The sequence below is a fragment of the Myxocyprinus asiaticus genome, chromosome 6 (genome assembly GCF_019703515.2).
Source record: "Myxocyprinus asiaticus isolate MX2 ecotype Aquarium Trade chromosome 6, UBuf_Myxa_2, whole genome shotgun sequence".
In the NCBI taxonomy this organism is placed as follows: Eukaryota; Metazoa; Chordata; class Actinopteri; order Cypriniformes; family Catostomidae; genus Myxocyprinus; species Myxocyprinus asiaticus.
In genome coordinates this window covers 50,109,711-50,125,443 of record NC_059349.1, presented here as the reverse complement: position 1 = coordinate 50,125,443, position 15,733 = coordinate 50,109,711, and the positions used below count along the sequence as shown (strand labels likewise).

At 44.2% G+C, this 15,733-nt stretch overlaps 1 pseudogene; it reads left to right on the top strand.

Annotated features, from left to right (window-relative positions):
- The first annotated feature begins 10,567 nt into the window (after nt 1–10,567).
- On the top strand, nt 10,568–13,763 carry LOC127442756 (uncharacterized; annotated as a pseudogene).
- Nucleotides 13,764–15,733: the final 1,970 nt, after the last annotated feature.

Genomic DNA, 15,733 nt, shown 5'->3' with positions numbered 1-15,733 from the left:
AGGCCCGGTTCAGAACTCGCAGGTCCAAGATTGGCCGCAACCCACCTCCTTTCTTCGGATCGATGAAGTAAGGGCAATCTCCGCACGCAAGGTGGCAGCATTCTCACCCTCACCAAATTGAAGTGGACGCTGCTGAACCGGGGCGGGTGCCTGGCAAACTGAATCACGTAGCCGAGTCGGATGGTCCTGGCCAACCACCACGACGGGTTGGAAAGCGCTAGCCACGTGTCCAAACTCCGGGCGAGGGGCACTAAGGGGACGATCGCGTTTAACGTACCTGTGGGTGGGGCCTTGCGGTGGGAGGGAGCAGGGGATGCCACGTCAAGGAGCCTCACTTCGTCTCGACCTCGTGGCTGTGCTGAGGGGTCCCTTGAAGCGCTTACCTTGCTCCATGCACCCGGCATTGGGGGGGTCGGCGACGGGGGAGGAGGAACCTCATATACGTCACAACCACCTGGCCATGGGTGTGAGTGTAGTGCGACCGGATGCGCGAAGGCGGGGGGCCCGCGTTCGCAGTGTCTAAGTTGCAGGTGCTCTTTTGAGAATGTGGGTACCGCAGCCCGTTTGGGGTCGTCCGTCTCAGGGGCGCTTAGGAGCCTCCCGGGTCCTCGTGCCAGCCCGTGAGGTGGGGGGTGTCAGCTTCCTGCGGGGGCTCTACGATGGGGCTGAGAACTGGGCTCGGGCTGAGGCGGAGCCGCCTGGACTTTTGCCGCCGTAGGGGGACGCCCTTGGTGAGCGGACAGGATAAGGGATCTTGAGCCGCGCCGGGGCAAGATGTGTTGTATAACCTCCGTCTGCTTCCTCACCACTGAGAACTGCTGGGCAAAGTCCTCAATGGTGTCACCGAATATGCCGATCTGGGAGATGGGGGTGTTGAGAAAGCGAACCTTGTCCGCGTCCCTCATCTCGACCAAATTCAGCCACAGGTGGCTTTCCTGGACCACGAGGGTGGACATCGCCTGCCTGAGTGCTCGCGCCGGTCGCCGAGCACAGCTCCTGCATTACATCGGGATCAGGACTACCCACGTACAGTTCCTTTAGTGCCTTGGCCTGGTGTACTTGCAGGAGGGCCATGGCATGCACGGCAGAGGCGGCCTGACCAGCGGCGCTGTAGGCTTTGGCCGCCAGAGACGACGTCGTCCTACAGGCCTTGGAAGGGAGTGCCGGGTGATCCCACCAGATGGCTGCGCTTTGCGGGCACAGGTGCACCGCAACTGCTTTATCCACCTGAGGGACCTCCGTATACCCGTGGGCCACCCCGCCATCGAGGGTAGTGAGAGCGGACGAGCCGGTAAGTCGGTTTCGTTGCAGAAAAAGGTGCCCTCCATGACCTCATCAGCTCATCGTGCACTTCTGGGAACAAAGGGACCGGGGGGGGGTGGGGGGGGGGCGTGCCCAGGAACCGATCATCTAGCCGTGAGGGCTCAGGGGAGGGTGCAAGGTTCCACTCCAACCCGACACACGCGGCAGCCCGGGCAAGCATGGCAGTCATCTCGCCGTTAGCCTCAGATTGGGCAGGACGACCTGAAGGTGGCAGCCCAGTCGAGTCCTCGGCGTCTGACACCGCCAGTACGCTCTCCGATGCAGCGATCGAGCACTCATCCCGCTCCGGAGCTCCGAAAGGGACACTAAGCTGGCCCTGGGGTGAGCTGGTCTCCTCTCGGAAATCGCCGGGGGCAAAGGAGCGTTCTGGGGAATGGGAGGTCCGCAGGGATTTACCCGGCAGAGCCACGCCCATTGAAGCCCCCAAATCGCCTCCAGCGCCAGCCGGGCCGGCCTCGTACCTGGAGGTAAAAGTCAAGGTGCGGGGGACGGCTAGAGTGGCTTTCCCCCGGAAGAAGGAAAGCCGCGACCGCAATGTCGCCATGGTCATATTCTCACAATGAGAAGATGAACCATCCACGTACGCTGCCTCAGTGTGATCGCTGCCCAGACACATGAGGCAGCACCCGTGGCCGTCGGAAGCAGAGAGATAGTGACTACATCCAGGAATCACACAAAGACAGAAAGGCATCTTTATAAAGACACGTCTTTAAAAAGACGTTCAACATCAATGTGTGTGCTCTAATAGAGAAAATACACTCTTTTAGCGCTGTCGAAGCGCCCAGCGGCGAAATCTGCACTCGTCATGCAGAAGGAGAGAAAGCCGCTGGAAATGTGCCGTATATCCAACAGCACACGCTTCTTAAGAGGTGAATGGAACAGCAGTAGTATTCAGCTCGCTGATAGTACAACCGCTTGTCTCCGAACAAAAAATCTGAATGAGTGGTTGCGAGCCAGCTCCTTTTATACCCGTTTGTCCGGGAGAGTGGTATGCAAATTCCACTCGCCAATTCTCATTGGCCTTTTCTCAAAGATCTGAGGTGTTCGGGGCTCTCAAGAGCGACCCCTAATGTCACTACATCGACACAACGTCGAGTGAGTGACAGAAGGGGAACTGAACCAACACGGAACATCAATGAATGATCACCCACCAACACTGAATCAACATTTAATCATCACTGCATGATCACTTACCATCACTGAACCATCTTTCACTGCCACTGAACCAACATTGAACCAACACTTACCATCAATGAACCAACATTGAACCATCACTGAACGATCACTCACCATCATTGAACCAGCACTGAACATTACAGAATTATCACTTACCATTACTGAACCAGCATTGAACCATTGCTATATTATCACTCATCATCACTAAACGAACAAACTGAACCACCAATTATTTATAAATTATCACTCACCATCACAGAACCATCAATTAATTATCATGATGGAATGTTTTTACTGTTCCAAAATTCTGACATGACATGAACACAATACTATCTTTACATATTATGCAGTACTACGAGAAAAGATTTTAACATAAAAAATACCACATCACCTTTAACTTAGTTTGTTTTTGTGGTTTTAAATAAAAGATTAAAATCTCTGAATGTATCTGAGAGTTTCTAGGTAGCCTTCCTGTTCTCTCTGTAAATACTGATTTTATTCTCGTAATCAGCAAAACGAATAGAATAAATACATGATACATTTCCCTTCTGCTGTTTGTAACATAAGCCCAAAGCTTCCACCCCAGTCTCATGACCTGTGCAATATTACACAATGCTGGAGATGACAGTGCATTTGGAGCTCCCTGTAGGAGTATTCACCCCTCCAACCCAAAGTCCTGCTGGGATCTGTTCTTCATCATTTATACTCTCTGTAATGAGGGGAGGGAGAGCACACAAAGTCTCAAAAACAAAAACAGAATATCTGCACAGCATCTGAAGGTGAATATATGCACACTGTAATGTACAGAGAAGACACTGCTAAACAGGAAAAGTGCCATGTTTCTAGTTGAGTGCAGGATGTCAGAAGTAGCTACACACAGCTAACATTATGTTTTTGGTAATTCAATTTACTACAATGAATTAAAAAATTATGACCACTGTTGTATGATTTTAATTGTTGGATACAGGCGAGAAGGTCAAGACCTCTGAGGTTAGGCAGCCCAAACTCACCATTAAATTTTATGTTAGATAATAGTTTATCCAACATATCTTTACAATTATTTGTCATGCTTTTAAGTTCCCAGGAATTGGCTTGAAAAGTGCAGTTTTCTTTCCTGTGTGAAAGTATTTCTTAATGAAACAGGACGCTGGGTTGAATTAGTCTTCGTTTAACAGTAAACTTGCATAAAGATGCTTCTACAAAACCATTTTTTATTTTATTTTTTTTCAAATTAATGTCTAAAAAAAGTAATGTGAAACCGTAATGAAGCCTATTCATGATGAGGCATTTACAATTTTAAGCTTAGAGGATTTTTTCCATGTCAGTAAACAGACCTGAATCTATTTTTATATCACAATGTGCTCAACAGATGGGGAAAATAATTCAATGGCTGCTGAAGTATTTTCATGGCAAGGAGGACAAAACAAAGAATTCTATTTCCAGCCATTCTTGTGTATCAGCAGGCAGAAAGAGACGTCTCTTCACCGAAAACCTTACCAAAATCAGATGTCCTTCAACTTCAGAGCACATCTTATAAAGCCTCTGCTCATCAGCATCAAAACAGCACTCTAATTATTTCGAACAATGAATCAGAATTTTAAATTAAAGGGTTTTTTAAATGTCTCATTTTCTTCCATTGTTCCACAGGCTCCTCGCAGCGCAAATGATCCTCATTCTCTCTGCTCAGCAGATGTCTCTAGCAGAGCTGGTGCCCTGAGTGCCCGCTATTGCCATGGTGATTTGGCAGTGACGCATGCCAGATAGATACTTGAAGCGTTGAGCGCTGAACTCCTGCGGCCCCCCGTGAAGAGTGCGCCGTTGGGGGGTGGTGAGCGGAAGAACTCGATAACAGCCATCAACCTCCACTCTCATTAAGAGGAGGAGAACACTGATGCTGAAAATGGAAGAAAACTGCATCAAAGTTTGCCAGTCTCCTCCAAAAAATAATTATGAGTTCAAAGAGTTAAAGATGAAGTTTGTAGTTGGCGGAACAGTGGTTAAACCAATGTCGGGAGTTTTGGGTAGGACAATCTGTTCGAAAAACCTGTTTGTAAATAGACATTATCTTTATAATTCTGTTTGGTGACACTACTGGTGCAAAAATGGCAAATTTCACCTTTGAGGAGCAATACGGAGTCCGACCGTTTTTCCACTGACTTGAGAAACGAACAATGATCTAACTGACCATGTTACTACATAATACGCCCACAAACAAACAAAGCACATCACGGTCTTTGCTTATGATAAAACTGGAGCCGTTGTGCAAGTCCAACACAGATGAATGAGAAGCAAGTGAGTAAAAGATGCCAATATATCAATGTTTTGAATCACAATACATTAAACATAAAGAATAAAGAATACTTACTCGTGCTTTCATTCCATGAACAATGGCTGCATTAAAAATATAAACTCCAGCCACTTTCCTTGCATACAGCTCCCACAAACCATTCAGAAGTGATAATCCCTATGCCCTAATCCCTTTGAAGACAATTACCCTCCAGTGTGAGAGCTTTAGAGGGCTGAATGGTTGGAACTCACTTTTTAAGTGATTCTGTTTGGAATGACTCTACAGCATGGATCGTGCTTCCTTCTAAGTGCCCTGCAAGGGCATCATCAGCTCAGGTGAGATAATAGATATGCTAATAGATATGGACTAAAAGCAGCAAAACTTTAATTCTGATTTCATGGGGTCTTTAAGACATCATTGGCGTGTTCTGGACATGAAGGCTGTTCCAAACAGTAGGCAGCAAAAGTAGAGGTGCATTCCAAATTACACATTTCTGCACTTTTTTGAAGTGTTTTTTTGAAGTGTGCTAAAAGTATGTTAGCACTGAACATGCAAAAAAATAATCAGAATACAGTTACATTCAAAAAGTTATTTTTACTACTGATGAGATTACTTTGCATTTTATTGTCATTTATTCCATTTAATATTTAGTCTATTCAGTTGGAAAACATTTATCCATATAAATAGTGCGATCCTAAAAACGTTTTAACAGCGGTGAAACACTTTATTAAGATGTTTTACCTTTAGACGAGCAGACAGAGAAGTAAGTTTGAAGTATGTTTGGAGAAGCAGAAATAGAAATAAACCAGGTGTAAATTGTCATGTGAACATTTAGCTTCATGCTAAGCTAAAATGCTATTTCTAGCCATTTTACATGCACCAGTTACCAGGCACGATCATATATATTATATCAAGAAAATCCACGTAAGATCATAATTTTATTTTCTCTATTAAGACCTTTGATATTAGAGCAAAAATTTTATTCTTTTCTTTCCTCCCCCTTTTCTCCCCAATTTGGAATGCCTAATTCCCAATGTGCTTTTAAGTCCTCATGGTCGCGTAGTGATTCGCCTCAGTCCGGGTGGTGGAGGACAAATCCCAGTTGCCTCCGCGTCTGAGATCGTCAACCCGCGCATCTTATCACATGGCTTGTTGAGCGCATTGCCACGGAGACATAGCGCGTGTGGAGGCTTCACACCATCCACCGCGGCAACCACGCTCAACTCACTACGCACCCCACCGAGAACGAACCACATTATAGCGATCACGAGGAGGTTACCCCATGTGACTCTACTCTCCCTAGCAACCGGGCCAATTTGGTTGCTTAGGAGACCTGGCTGGAGTCAAAATATCAAAAAATTCTTAAAACAAGATACATTTGCTTTATCTTGTTTTAGAGGCAACACTGAATAATATATTTAGACCTTTTTCATAGAATGTATTTTTAACTTACTGTACTGGCAGATTTTTTATACTCAAAACAAGTGAAAAAAATCTACCAGTGCTAAATAAGTAATCCAAAGTATTTAGATTATGTTACTGACGATGAGTAATCTGACAGAATCCTTTGCAAATTACATTTTACAGTATGTTTTCTGTAATCTGTAGTGGAATACATTTTAAAGTAACCCTCAGAACCTTGCTCAGCACAACTGGCTTGCCATATGTAGCGGAAGAGGCGGAGTTACCTGGTGGATTTGCTGGTCTGACAAAACAATTGTAAATAATGGAGAATGTAGCAACTAGCTAAACTTCAGAAGACAGCACCTTACAAATGTGAGTTGAATGCTTTACCATGGTTATATGTGGTTATATGTACGCTGTTTGAGATACAAGTCTTGAACTGAGGTTGGCTAATGCGCTGTTGGGCCTCATGTGCTCAGATAGGAGACAAAGACAGGCCATAAAGCCTGGCTGAGGCCTCCTATCATCACCCGAGCTTCGAGGCACCGAGTCGGAGTCAAACAACGGACGAACACACATTCTACCCGCATCCTCATGTGACTCATGTAAGAGGTTTACGTCTGGGCAGAGATAGATTTTTATAGTGTGTTATTCTTGTGTATCAAGGTTATTGCTTGTACAGTTTACGGACCGTTGAGTCCACTCATTGCTGCTAATAATACTCAAGGTATTACTGTAACTTACTGTTACCACGAATGAGATTTGCTGTGTTGTCGTCCAACCACGATGGGCTGTTTGTGCATTTCCACCATCGCGGGTGAGACCAGCACACTGAGTTTATCCATTAAAGAACCAACGACCGCGACGGACGGATTGCGAGCCGTTCGCCACATCTCTGAGTGATAAAACTAATGGTTGCCGTCTCTCCCACGATCGCTAAACTGGCTTTGGTGCCGTCACCCTTTTCTCTCTCTCTCGTACTAACCACACACACACAACCCCTCACAGACATATCCACACACACATTTGACAATCAGATAACTTGGTGATAGAGCCCAGCTTTGTCCCTAAGTTATCATACCAGCAGAGACACGTGTTAAATGGGCATACGCCATTAACCAGTCTCTCCGCCCACATTCGCGGCCACATTCTCTGGCCGGAAACCTCGCGTGACACACTCTCCAGGAGAGCCATGCCCGCCATTTTGTGCACTCCTTCTCTCCTTACACACGCACACCTCTACCCTCCTCTCATGTATTATAGGCTTTTCTGTTACCATATCTAATCATGTTACTGCTTAGTTTGTAGTTGGAAGTCAGAAGTTCATCGACTGCATTGTATTGATTATTAACTGATATTACTGCATCAATAAACTTTGTTATACTTTAAAGAGAAGCGTTTTGATATTGTTCTGCACATACCTGTGCCAAGGGCTGGCAGGCGATGTCAGTGCTCGGATTCAAGCCTTCATTGTTCCCTTTTTGAATGTCAATGTTCTGCATTTGTAAGGTCACTTCCGTCAGTTGTTAAATGGCGAATGCTTCCGTGTAGTAAAAATCCATTAAGTGTTACATTTTGGACAATACTACACTTTGAAACTGGGAGAGAGTCATTTCAGACATTTCAGACTAAATTGATACAACAAAAAGAACAGCATTGCAAGTATGCTTCACAGATAAAGCAATCTCAGAATGCAACAAACTTAGAGAGAAATTTAATCTAAGATGGTTTTGTTTTTTATACATGACAATTTGGATGCTGACTTAGAAGATAGCTGCCTTTGTGGACTGTGAGGCAGCTCATTAGGGTTTGCATTGGAGCCTTACACATGAAGCTGCAGCCTCTCTCATGTCTAGGCTGATTTCTTTAATTTTTTATTTTTTTTATTCAGGTTCGCAGCAAATTCATTCTGTTCCATTTGTCTTTGACAGGTGCATTCCACAGCTGTCTGGAAGAGTGAGTCGTCGGTCGCACATAGATGAATGTCTTTGCAAAAAGCTTTTCTTGTGTAATTACAGGCTGCCAAAACAAGTGACATATAAAGTCACATGATTGACATGTGCCATTGTGTTTTTTACTCTTTTTCTATGCTCAAAGGGATAAATCATTTTACATCAAAATAGTGTCAGCAGGGTTGTATAAGTGTGTGTGGATGTTTCATTTTGTGTTTGAGAGAAACGAAAAGATGGAGAAAGGTTGAAAACTTTATTAACTAAAAAAGAGAGACTTTGGAGGTTTTAAGAGATAGTTCACTTAAAAATTATAGGTCTACCCGTATTACTTTTTTCATGGCACACAAACATAAAAGTTTAAAAGAATATCAAAGCTGCTCTTTTCATTACAATGAAAGTGAAGTTACAAAAGTGGCATTAAAGTATCATGAAAATAGTCCATACAACTTGGGTGTGATTTTCCAGGTCTTCAGAAGACATATGATAGTTTAAAGGAATATTCCAGTTCAATACAAGTTAAGCTCAAACAACAGCATTTGTGGCATAATGTTGATTAACACAAAAATTTTGACTTGACTCTCCATTTAAAAAAATAAATAAATAAAAAAATATCAAGGTTAGAGTGAGGAACTTACAGTGGAAATGAATGGGGGCCAAACATTTTGGGGTCAAAATTTTATTTTATTTTTTTTGTGGAAATTTACATTATGCCACAAATGCTGTCGATTGAGCTTAACTTGTATTGAACCCAGAATATTCCTTTAAAGTTAAAGTTAATAGTTTTATGTGGGTAGGGCTTTTTTTTTTTTTTTTAAGTGTCTAGCTAAGATGTTTGTGAGATTCTGAGTGCTTCCAAAACTCTGAATCTCTTCTGCAAAAAAGATTTGTCTTTAATTCCATGCATAATTCCTCCAAAAATACCAGGCATGTAAAAAGTTGTTCTCATGTGAACGTAAAACACAAAAATGATGTTGATATTTATCTCCCAAGCTAAAGCAGCTGACGTCTCTCTCATATTGCAGTCTGGCAGAGTTCCTAAGAAATGTTTTTGGGAGGGTAATCAAGGTCAGATCTCCATCAGGACAGATGTGGCTTCGTGTACATGTTTGTCAAAAGTTAGAACATATGGGAGTGATTGAGTATGCAGTGAACTGTTCTCAGAATAAACATGAGACACCACACTATTAACCTCTTGGAAGACTTCAGTTGTGAAGGTTAATAGCCGATCAGAGCTAAAAACAGAATGTTGGGTTTACTGATTACATCGCTTGCGTGTTTGTGTCTGTCCAAAATTTCACCATGAAAGACTAATAGGAAAAACACAAATCAGCATTGTTAGGCAGTGTCTGGGTGGTTGCTCCGTGGCTACTTACTGGCTGCTCAAGACCAGATTACTGCAATGCTTCCCTGCTAGCACAATTAAAGGAATAGTTAACCTAAACTGAAAAAAATATGCTATTATTTACTCACATCCATATCACTACAAACCTGTGTGCTGTTGTTTTTTCTGCTGAAAACAAAATGAGAATTTTTGAAGAATCTACACACAGCTCTTTTTCATACAACGACAGTTCATAAAGCTGTTTAAGAGAATCAATACATTATGCAAGCATCTTTGCACTGGAAAGGCAGCAATGTGGTAAAAAAAAAAAAAAAAAAAGATGAGAAATGATGACCGATCACAATTCAGTGTGCAAATACATGTAAAAAAAAAAAAAAAAAAAAACATTTAACAATGACGTCATTGTTGTCAGTTATATTTTGAATGCTGAACATTCTGTCAATGTAAATCAAAGGGGTATTTTCAAAATTTAATCTTTAATTTCTTAAAAATGTTTTTACTAGTAAACTATAAAGTGTTCAAAAATACATAACACACCTAAGACTAAAATTTTTAAATTGTAATATTTAGGGTTAGGGGTTTAGAACACACTCCAACCATATTTTTTGAGAAATATCAATAGAGTGCTGCCTTGCAAGCACCGCAATGAACATGTGAAAGCAAAGAGTTGATAAAAAAATAGTGAAAAACTTTAAAGAAATGTGACAGCATCTAAAAATGCACATTGTGACTTCTGTGTGCATTTTCCATTTTCCTTTTTCGATTTGTAACTAGTAACAAATTATAAACAAGCAAATAAATAAAAAAAATGTTTTTCTAAAAATGTATGTGCACATATGTGGACAGCGGGACTAAGTTGTGAAGTTTTAAATAATACCAAGCTATAGAAAGTAAGATTTTTTTTTCATCATTTGTTTATGATGTTTCCAGGAGTGTTGGTTATTCATGCTTTTGAGATGTTACAGACATTACAACTGATTTTCTGTAAAGTTGAATGAATAATTCTGATTCAAAGTAATGGCCAACATCAACCAATCACTGCCAACCAGGTTAAAATAAAAAATGTAGCATTATAAATTCTGAATGTATGTACACAGCTTACACCCTGAGTGTATCAGTGAGAGCCAGGAAAGACTGGGTGACAACCATGAAAGTGTGGTGACAACTGGAGAGGCAGTGACAGCGCAGAGAGATGGCGACCGGAGCAGAATGGGCTGGCAACCCAATCTGAGGAGGACTCCTACAAAATCTATAATGAATCTAATGGAAAGGTACCCCAGGGGTGCTGGGGGGGGGGGGGGTGAGCACCCCAGTCAGATGGACAGAACAGCATTAGACCCATGCAATGAACAAATGACTATGAGTAAGCAGTGTGCATGTGGAAAAATCTGCAAGAACGAGTGCGGCTTGAAAATCCACCAAGCAAGGATGAAGTGTCTGGCGGGAGCAGGAGTAGCACAATGCACAGGTGTTCAACCTGGTGAGGCGCAGGAGGAGCCAGGCCCAGAGTCACCCCATAGTGCCAGGAGCCTCCAGGTATTGCAAACGAATCCCCCTAACATCAAGTCTACCAGGAGGTGGATCAGATGGCCGGCAGCTAACTTGACTTCACTGTGGAAGCAGTTTGACGAAGAAGTCAACCAGATTCTAGAGGCAATGGGGAAGGGTGAGGCTGACAGGAAGCTGCAAGCCATGACAACAATCATTGTCAGCATCGCAACTGAACGGTTCGGAGAAGAGGTGATGAAAGGCGTCAAAACACCTTACTCGAAAAACCAAAGAGGGGTGAGGATCCATAACATCCCAGTACAAGGAGGCAGGAGAAATTCCCAGTACACGGAGGCAGAAGAAACGCATTGGCTTGACCCAGCTGATGTGCATTCTATGAAAGAAGATCAGGGTCCTCAGCCGGGCAGAGTGGCATCAGAGGTGGCATCGTGAAAGGGCCCGAAAGTGTGCTGCCTTCATCGACAACCCCTTTAAGTTCACTAAGGAGTTGCTGGGGCAAACGCGCAGAAGGAAACTGAACTGTTCACAGGATGACATAGACCATCATCTGAAAAAGATAGCGACCCTGAAAGAGAGCAGGAGTTAGGAGAATGTAACATTCTAATTGACCCCCCTGAACCAGGTGTGCAGTTCGACATGTCAGAGCTGCAGCTAAAGGAAGTCAGAAAGGTCATCTGCAAAGCAAGGGCAAGCTCGGCTCCAGGACCAAGCAGCACCTCATACAAAGTGTACAAGAACAGTCCTAAACTCCTGCTGCGTCTGTGGAAGATCCTGCGAGTCTTCTGGAAAAGGGAGAAGATCCCAGAAGAGTGGAGAGTGGCTGAAGGGATGTGGATCCCAAAGGAGGAGAACTCCACCCAGATAGACCAGTTCCACATCATCTCCCTTCTGAGTGTCGAGGCGAAGGTCTTCTTTAGTGTCGTTTCTAATTGGCTGTGCACCTACCTGGCAAAGAACACCGATATTGACACATCAGTCCAGAAGGGATGCCAGGCTGTTTGGAGCACACCAGTGTGGTGACACTGCTCATCAGGGAGGCCAGAGAAAACAAGGGCAACCTGTCAGTTTTGTGGCTTGACCTGGCAAATGCATATGGCTCCATTCTACACAAGCTGGTGCAGCTCACACTGACCAAATACCACGTTCCCAGCAGAATCAGAGACCTCATCGCTGGTAACTACAGCAACTTCAGGATGAGGGTCTCTTCAGGAGTAATTACATCAAGCTGGCACAAGGTGGAGACTGGCATCATCACAGGATGAACTATCACTGTAACACTGTTCTCCTTAGCCATGAACATGCTCACAAATTCTGCTGAACTGGAGTGTAGAGGGCCCATAATGAATTCTGCCCAATGGCAACCACCCATCAGGGCATTCATGGATGACCTTACAGTCACCACAAAATCAGTCCCAGACTGCCGGTGGATTCTGCAGGGGTTCAAAAAGTTGGTGGAGTGGGCTCAGATGCATTTCAAACTAGCCAAATCAAGATCGATGGTGCTGAGGAAAGGGAAGGTGGAAGACAAGTTCCGGTTTAACATCGCAGGCACACCCAACCCAACCAACACAGAAAAGCCAGTCAAAAGTTTAGGCAAGGTTTTTGACAGCTCTCTAAGGGACATGACCTCAATCAAGGCAACCTGCCCAGAGTTGGATGGCTGGCTGGAATCCATGGAAAAGTCTGGCCTACATGGGAAGTTCAAAGCCTGGGTGCATCAGCATGGCATTCTTTCCAGAATCATGTGGCCCCTCCTCATCTATGCAGTTCTGATCTTGACAGTCGAAGCCTTGGAGAGGAGGGTCAGCAACCACCTCAGGAGATGGCTGGGGCTGCCAAAGAGCCTGAGCAGCATCACACTTTATGGATGCCACAACAAACAGAAACTACCTTTCAAATCCTTGGAGAATGAATTCAAGGTAACAAGAGCCAGAGAAGTGGTACAGTACAGGGACTCAAGTGATCTGAAGGTGGCTAAAGCAGGGATCCAAGTGAGGACTGGCAGGAAGTGGAGGGCTGAGGAGGCCTTTCAGGAAGCAGAGGCAAGGCTGCAGCACAGGAGGCTGGTGGGAGTGGTCACACGAGGCCGAGCTGGGCTAGGATATTTTCCGACTCCCCAAATGAACACCAGCAGAGGAAAGGCCCCGCCTAGTCCAGGAGGATGTGAGAGCAGCAGTGGAGGAGACAAGAACCTGCAAGGCGTGGGAATGAAGCAACAGGGAGCTTGGACAAGATGGGAGAATGCAGTCGAGAGGAAAGTGACCTGGGTATGACCCGCATAAAATTTCTCATCCAGGTATTGTATGATGTGCTTCCAAACCCATCAAATCTGCACATATGGGGCAAAGAAGAGTCACCAGCATGCCCACTGTGCTCCAAGTGAGGAACCCTGGTGCACATCCTCTGCTGCTGCATAAAGGCACTTGGAGAAGGACGGTACAGATGGAGGCATGATCAGGTCCTGAAGACCATTGCTGAAGCCATCAGTGCAGGAGTTGAGTGGGCAAAGCGGTCCAGACCCTCCAGACAGACAATCGCCTTTGTCAGAGCCGGGGAGCAGCCAATAACCTCTAAAGGAACATCTGCAGGCATCCTGACCTCTGCAAGGGACTGGCAGCTGCTGGTGGGTGACGAACGGCAGCTGAAGTTCCTTAATCATGTTGCAGCCACTACCCTAAGACCGGACATTGTCCTTGTGTCAGAGTCCACCAAGCAAGCTGTGCTGCTGGAGCTGAAAGACTCATGGGAAGATCTGGCTCACCTGGAGTAGTGTGTATGATGTTGAAAGACCCGAAACACCCGATGATTCCAGGCACATCATTGAAGATGTGTCCAGAGGCATCAGTAGATGTATGTACACAGAATCTATGTACTGATTACCACTGTCCAATGTCTGCCAAACATGTTGAGTTGTCCAAACATCATCTGCAGCCTGAAACTGAACTTTTGGTCAGATTTTAGGAGTGCATGCACTTAGCTGCATAGAGAGCTATAGGATGTCCCCTTGCTACCCTGCTCCCTATTTAGTGCATAACTTAACCTCCAGTGTGCTGTCTGTCTGCACTGGTCCCAGAACAGTTTGAAATGCATGTTATTTTCATCCTAAGTCCATATAAAGCCTCTGAAAGCAATATTTTTCAGCTTTTGGATGAACCCATTGATTCTTAACGTGAAAATGCACAGTGAATGCATTTACTAATGTTAATGAATAGAATCATATTGTACAATGACAGCAAAAAATAAATAAATAAAAAAAATATGTACTTTATATATAACAAACTTTATATTAAAATGAAGTGAAACAACCCACAGATTTGTTAATGTGAAAAGTTATTCAAATAACTAATGTGTTTTTTCAACTTTTGTGGGAATAATGTCCCAAAATCCACATGTGTACATAATCTTTATCAACGTGCTGACATTTTTTTCGTATTTTTTCGTTGCCTTAGGGCAACGTTGTGCAACAATGGTACAGAACCATAGAGAAAATTATTAATTCACATATCATAAGACAATGGTCAGAGAGCAGTACAAAATCACAAATCTTTTTCAAAAATGTCAAGAAATCATTAAGTAAAAAGGTAAAAACACTTGAAACACATTGATATATTGGATTTGATACAGGCATAGGTTTGTATCATGTAGTGTGTCGTGTCATATCATGTACTTCATGTAATGAGATTTCACTCCGTGTGAAACATCAAAAAGCAGTTTTCTCTGCTGTGAAACAGAGGTGTATGTTACATTTTTTGCACATCACTTTGTGTGTTCCTGTGCACCCAGGAACCCTGCATCTTCCCTTCTTGTCACACATTATTTGCCTGTGTGAGGTATTGTCCAAGCGGACATCCTGGTTAGGGATGGGAGCTGTGGGCCCCTGCTTCCTCCTCTTCTCCTCATACTGTTGGGAAATCCCACCACTGGTTCGCCCTCTCTTCCTGGCATCTTTTTTGGATTTGCACAGACTGTGTGCAATTAGGGACTTGAAGGCATAAAGGCGCATGTGGTCACTTCTCGCCATTCCATTGTCAGCACAATCCCGTCTGTAGATGAGCCAACAAGTCACTACTGCCATATCTATGAAATGAAAGACAAGGCAGTGGTACCATTTCTTTGACCTGATGTTGGTGCGATATAAAGCAATCAGTGAATCCAACAAGTCGACACCTCCCATGTGCTGATTGTATGTGGATACTGCTGCAGGGCATGGAACCTTGATGGTTTTCTTTTGGCCTTTGTCCCATCTGTCGACATGGGATACAGGGTGAGCACCTACGTAGCTACTGAGGAGGGTGACTGGCCTGTTGTCATACCATTTGACTGCATGCAGCTGGGTATCTCGAACACAGGCTGTTTTTTCCTGTAAGGACCCACGGCCAAATCTTTTCAGATCAGCATCTGGCATCATGGAACTTCCTGGCAAGCGATTAGAGCGCACCATACCTAGACAGTGGATGCCTTGCTGGGACAGCATGAGCATCAGTGGGACTGAGCTAAACCAGTTGTCAAAGAACAGCTTGAAATTCCTATTCTTCTGTACTGGTTCTGCCAGGCGCAGTACTACGTACCCACTTGCCCCTATTTCTGGAAGCTCAGGTGGATGGACAGCTTTCCCAGTATAAACTTCAAAATTGTGTGGAACGCCATCTGATCCAGCAAGGACCAGTATTTTGTAACCCCATTTTCTTGGTTTATTGGGTAGGTACTGCTTGATTTTGCTCTTGCCTTTAAATGGCACCA